Genomic DNA, 6913 nt, shown 5'->3' with positions numbered 1-6913 from the left:
ACATAGGGGGTTTACTTTATAGACAGTGTAGAGGCCAAGGGAAAACTTTCCCTTCACACTCTGAAGATTCCCTGAAAATCACCTAACAAATAAGACTAATAGAAGAAAAGACATGCATAGTCTGTTTTAACCGGCATAGCACAGGGGAATAACAGGAGAATAATTACTCAAAATCCAATGGAGTATAGAAGCTTATATACCCTTCTTCACAGGGAAAGAGAAAGATGAGGAATGTAATTATTTTGAGGCCAGCAAATGATTATTAGAGAGAATGAATGGACCTAGGAAACAGAAATTAACTTGTATCTAATTATCTTTGGAATTTGAATGATCCCCAGAGATAGGCATTATCTTGTAAAGAAGCCTGTTCAGGTGTGGTTGCATTCCTCAACAGCATCATCCTATGCTTTGGGAGAGACAAAGGGTTGAGACAAAAGGGGAACCTGGAAACCTGGAAAATTTTTTTTTTTTCAGTTCAACCATATTTCAGAGTGAAATATTCTGATTTTCTTCAGTCCCTCATTTGAAACTTTATTTTTAGCAAATTTCACATACTAAAGTAGGATTGGTAGCTATGGAGAGATAAACTGAATTAGTAATCAAATGACAAGAGATCTGAAAATGAAGAAAAAAACATGGATTCGGAAGATAATACCTGGAAAAGAACATATCTAAGCATTTTTTTTCCACACCCAATCAAACCAATGTCACCTTTTTGGGAAGAGGTCAGTCCAATTAAACAGGTGCATCTTACTTTAGAAGCTGGCATTGCAGATGGGTTCTTAAAGCTAGGCCTCTGTATCTAATGGTGGAAAACACATCATTAATATGAGTCATTTCTATGGAAAGAGAGAGAAGAAAACCAAATGTTAATGCCTGGGGTAGCCTGTGAACTAGCTTTTCTAGAATCTGTAGGGAATTCAGTGGCAAAAATTGCTGGGTTGGAATTGAAACATCTTCAGTCGGAGCATGGCAGACAGTGGCAATCTGACAGATTTCCTGGGTCTATGGTTTGTATGTCACAAGCTTGTTTATACATGAGTGATAGCTTTCAAGGCCTCAGGAAACGAGGTAGTTAAAATTTCTTGAGTTTAAGTAAAAAAAATGAGAGAAAAATTTAGAAGCATGAGTTTAGATACTTGTAGCCAGAAAATAAGTCAGAGTTCAGTCTAAATGATAGGGAAATAACTAAAACTCAAAAACACTGGATGGGGTAGAGTCTAATAACAGGTGAACTCTAACCTTGCTTCTGAAACATAATTTTTTTTTCTCCAGTTTCCCTTTTCTATCAAAGATAAATCATAGTAAGACCAATTTGTTTGCAAAATAAGTTTTAGTTTTATTATACTTGGCCTTGTTATTTGCATAAAGTGCAGTAAGACTAGTGATTTATTATAAAGATTCTTTTGAAGTTGACTTTGTTGAAATATATATTTTTTTGAGATGGAGTTTCACTCTGTCACCCAGGCTGGAGTGCAGTGGCATGATCTTGGCTCCCTGCAGCCTCCACCTCCTGGGTTCAAGTGATTCTCCTGCCTTAGACTCCCTAGTAGCTGGGACTACAAGCACCTGCCACTACATCCAGCTAATTTTTTATGTTTTTAAGAGGGATGGGGTTTCACCATGTTGACCAGGCTGGTCTCAAACTCCTGACCTCAGGTAATCCCCCCACCTTGGCCTCCCAAAGTACTGGGATTACAGGCATGAGCCACCACACCTGGCCAGAATATTTTCTTAAGGAATTTTGTACTAAACTTTTTAAAAAGGCTCTGGAGGCTAGAGAGCCAAGAAAAACAATTGATTCACTCTCATACTGTGTACTCGAACTATACAAATTAAGGGAATTTTTCTTCTACGTGTTTTCAAAATACCTCAAGTTTCCTGGACCTGTCAGAAGTGACATATTTTACTTACCACAAGCTCAGGAACTCTGAAAAAGAACCATGTAGACAAGGTCGTAGGCCAGTTCTTCCAAGAGTCTTTTTATTGGATCCACAAAAGTCAACTTCAATCATTCAGAGTAGCCTGATCATATCAAAAATATGATATTCCACTTAAAGTCTTGGTAAAATAATCAGTGTTTTCAATTGTGTCTATTACAAAAGAGAATGGTTTCTCATTGAACTTATGTAAAAGACTATAATATGATAATATTAGAATAATGTTTCTGAATTCTGTAAGGATTAGGTAGACAGGAAGGTAAATCTTTCAATTCTGCTCACAAAAGTATACTTTACCAAATTGCTGTAAACCTATAGTAGCTTAAGTGGAAAAAAAATGTTACTTCTGGAAAACAAAACATTTTCAATAACCAACAATATTTCTTTAAAAAGTTATAAATAATCATGCAAACAGTTCATTGCATGTAATTAATTCTGCTTGGTGATAGCTTAGAAATTTTATGAATCCACTTTAAAAAAAAATTCTGTAAGTTTTTTTTCTTTTGCCTAGCTTAATGGTATAATCTCAAAGTTGTTGGAAACTTGTATTTAAGAGGACTTGTAGTCTTTTTCATGAATCTCATTGAAAACACAAAAATTTAAGATTTTCAAAGAGCTTTCAGAAAGTAAGTCATCAGAACAAAATAATTAATTGTGGACAATAAGACTTAATATGGCCATGGTTAAAGATGCAACTGACAGAGAGTTTGGTTATTTTATGTGATTTACAAAAATTTTAACCTGTCAGATTTTTAGAAATCTCAGACAATTTTGGAACACATACTAACAACAGATTTATACAAATAATATTTTAAAAAGGCTAAATATTATTTCTTCTTTGACAATGCTTCGCAAATGATTTAACATACCACATAAACCGGTTGTTATCTCTTTTTAAAAATGTTTTAGGGACTCTGTGGAACATCCCAACGTTAGATTGAGGTGAAAAGGACAATTTAAATTTTGGAGTTAAATTTTGGGAAGCCTGTCAAATATGTCAAAGGTAAAAGATGCTTGCTCAAAATAGAATCACAGGTCCCTGTAAAATAATAGTTTTTTATTTAGCCAAATGATAATTTTAAACGTTTTATAAAGCAAAAACCTTTACTCTTTGATAGAGACTAGACTCAGTTTTCCAAATTATCAAAAGACCTAATAAAGACAGTATGAGGCACCCAGAATCGATTTCAATCTATTGCTCTTTTTATTTTTGCAGTTTACTTAAAACATGAACAAAAATGTTTTACTATTTCATACTAATACTATATGAAAATTTTGTTAAAGGAGAAAAGCAAATTCTAGTTTTATATTAAGTGTACTTTTGACATCAAGACTCAATTTTAAAACCTGTCAATAAATTCAATTTAATTTTCGTCAGATTGAAAACACAAGATTTTCTTGTAATCTCTTTTCTTTTCTCAGCATTCCGTAACGATTTATTTGGATCATTCTTTTACCAAATATTCAGTCTGAAATAAGCTTTAAATAGCCACTACACTAGCCAAAATTATTTTCTCTCAACAACAACAAAAACTATCTTTACAGTTTTCCTCACCAAAAATATAGTTTGTTTTTCTTATATTTTAGTAGCTTTAATTACATATGCTAATTGTAATTTTAACTATTAGGAACACAAATTTTAGTGAAAACCTAGGATTTAAGGAATTTTAATTGTGTGCCAATCATTTTATGAATATGTATTTTATAATTTCAAAAAACATAGTCTTTATCCATAGTAAGTTTTAAAATGTGGAACAGGATGTATTTACTAACAAATTCAAATGCCTTTCATTTTATTTGAAATAAGCATTCAAATTATATATGCTTAAATCTATACTGAGTTATGTTTTAACATTATATATTATTTAGAAATGATCTTGATATTTAAAAAATACCTGCCATTTAATTTAGCTTAGTAATGCTCTAAGACTATAGTTACCAAAGATATTTAAAAACTTTTAAGTAAAAATATTGTAAAACATATTTATTATTAAAATTTTATTTATAGAATTTAGCCCAGTTACATCTTATTTTATTTACTTATTTTTTAACAATTATGTTAAACTCTTCTTTTTAATTCTGAGTGGGGGCTTCAACCCAACATTTCCCTTCCGCACTGCCTTAGCAGAGGTTCTCAATGAGGGCTCTACTCCTGCAGCAAACTTCTGCCTGGGCAAACAGGCGTTTCCATACATCCTCTGAAATCTAGATGGAGGCTCCCAAAAATCAATTCTTGACTTCTGTGCACCCTCAGGATCAACACCACATGGATGCTGCCAAGGCTTGGAGCTTGTACCATCTGAAGCCACAACCTGAGCTCTATGTTGGCCCCTTTCAGCCACAGATGGAGCAGCTGGAACACAGGTCACCAAGTACACAGGCTGCACACAGCATGGGGACACTGGACCTGGCCCACAAAACCATGTTCTCTTTCTAGGCCTCTGGGCCTTTGATGGGAGGTGCTGCTGTGAAGACCTCGGACATGCCCTGGAGACATTTTCCCCATTGTCTTGGGAATTAACATTCAGCTTCTCATTACTGTTGAAAATTTCTGCAGCAAGCATGAATTTCTCCTCAGAAAATGGGATTTTATTTTCTATCACATTTTGGGCTGCAAATTTTTTGAAGTTTTATGCTCTGCTTCCCTTATAAAACTGAATGCTTTTAATAGCACCTACATTGCCTCTTAAATGCTTTGCTGCTTAGAAATTTTTTCTGCCAGATATACTAAATCATCTCTCTCAAGTTCGAAGTTCCACAAATCTCTAGGTCAGGGGCAAAATGCCACCAATCTCTTTGCTAAAACAACAAGAATTACCTCTGCTACAGTTCCCAACAAGTTTCTCATTTCTATTTGAGGCAACCACAGCCTGAACTTTGTTGTCCATAGTGCTGTCAGCATTTTGGGCAAAGCCATGCAACAAGTCACTAAGACATTCCCAACTTTGTTACATTTTCCCGTTTTCTTCTGAGACCTCCAAATTGTTCTAACCCCTGCCTGTTACCCAGTTCCAAAGTCACTTCCACATTTTCAGCTATTGACAGAAGTGCCCACTGTATTAGTCCATTTTCATGTTGCTGATAAAGACATACCTGAGACTGTGAAATTTACAAAAGAAAGAGGTTTAATGGACTTACCATTAAAGGTCCACATGGACCCCAACCACATGGCTGGGGAGGCCTCGCAATTATGGCAGCAGGCAAAGAGGAGCAAGTCATGTCTTACATGGATGGCTATAGGCAAAGAGAGAGATTTTGTTCAGGGGAACTGCTCTTTATAAAACCATCAGATCTTGTGAGACTTGTTCACAATCACAAGAACAGCACTGTCCCCATGATTCAATTATCTTCCACCAGGTCCCTCCCACAACACATGCAAATTATGGGAATACAAAATGAGATTTGGGTGGGGACACAGAGCCAAACCGTATCAGTAAATAACAGTTATAGTCAGTATGACATGTTTATCTTTGCTGTTAATGCAAAAAAATTGACTACATTTTCATCTGATTTTCAGTAATAAGAATATAAATGATAAGACTTTCTATATCAAGTAATGGGTTGCAAAATCACAGCAACAAAAACAATGATGACAAAAACTGAAAAATTTAATTCCGTGACCTTACCTATTTTTATTGAGTATGCTAAGCTTTAAACAGTCTGACTTTATTTTTTCTCCTACTATTTTCCATTCTCCACATTTGCTACATTCCAACTGAACTTCTTCTTTCAATCCTGTTTGACCATTTCTGTGTACCTTTGGCTGAAAGTATTGCATGTAAATAGAATACTATATTTTGCTCTGTGTGTCCAAGTCCTACCTCTTTTTAAACTTTAAAACAAGTTATCTTGAGACACGTTTTTGGAATAAACTCCTGCCAATAAAAATACCTTCCTCTTCTGAACTTTCAGTGTCCTTTTTTGGGATATGACTTTCAGGCACTTATGACTTTACCATTTTAGGGATGTTTGTATTTGCCTGAGAGAATGTACACAAGAAGTTTAATAAAACTTACAAGCACTCAATGAATTATAAATTTAAAAAGCACATGCGTGTTTGTGTTTCTTCCATACTACTGTGTCAAATTTCTAGAGGCAGAAGTTTTATATTCCATAGCACCTGTTACAATGCCTTATATAATCTTAAGACACAAAAATGATTGGTTTGTTTGAATTCAATAATAATGCACAGCAATGTACCATATTTTAAAAGGATATTTTATTAATATTTATTATAAAATACATGTTTCAGTAAGGTGAACATGGAAAAACTATATTATTAGCTGTTTTTCAAAATAATAGGATAAAAGGTATAATGGAACTTTGAAAGTAAATCATAGGCTAAATCAATAAATGTTTTCTTTCATGTCTGGCTTACATTGATTTATCATTGCTCTTTTATAACCTGTAGTGGCACTGAAAGTTAACGATTTTCAATTTAAAAAAAAAATTAAGTTGGGCTTTTAAAAAAATTACTTTCCTTAAGGTACCCTGTTCCATTACATTACTAATAGTACATGTGTATAAAGAGTGTAATGGCTCCCAAGAAGTAATTTTGCAAACATGGCTTAGTAGTAGGTTTTGTACAACATTTTTAAACTTTATTTACTTTTATTGATCTTTTTCATTTAGTGAAAACAATGTTTTCTGCTATTTTAGGCTGTTATAATATTGTACTCTTTTAATCATTACCTCTTGGATTTTGCCATCATTTAAAGTTCAAAATTCATTAGGTAAAAAATATGGTAACTCTGTGTGCATGTGGGTATGTGTGTGTGTTTGTGTGAATATGTGTGTGTGTATGTATAATTTATTTTGACCTTTCTTACTTTTATATCAACACTTCCAGTAACAACTATCTATATATTCACATTCTAAGTAGCAAGTTTGCTTCCCTTATCTTCTACTAGACCTCACCCAACTCACTGATATTAACCTAGATAGCACTTTAAAATGGGCAGTTTTTCACTGCT

The 6913-nt window shown here is 33.9% G+C and overlaps 1 long non-coding RNA gene across 1 annotated transcript; it reads right to left on the bottom strand.

The window, feature by feature from the left end:
* Window positions 1-627: 627 nt before the first annotated feature.
* On the bottom strand, window positions 628-5213 carry LOC123573511 (uncharacterized). The gene is made up of 3 exons (XR_006698069.2): window positions 5079-5213; window positions 1915-2025; window positions 628-802 (listed from the first exon to the last, which is right to left on the bottom strand). It is a non-coding gene; the product is annotated as an uncharacterized lncRNA (long non-coding RNA).
* Between the last annotated feature and the right edge of the window lie 1700 nt (window positions 5214-6913).

The sequence above is a fragment of the Macaca fascicularis genome, chromosome 5 (assembly GCF_037993035.2).
Source record: "Macaca fascicularis isolate 582-1 chromosome 5, T2T-MFA8v1.1".
NCBI lineage: Eukaryota > Metazoa > Chordata > Mammalia > Primates > Cercopithecidae > Macaca > Macaca fascicularis.
This window is presented reverse-complemented; position numbering and strand designations above follow the sequence as displayed.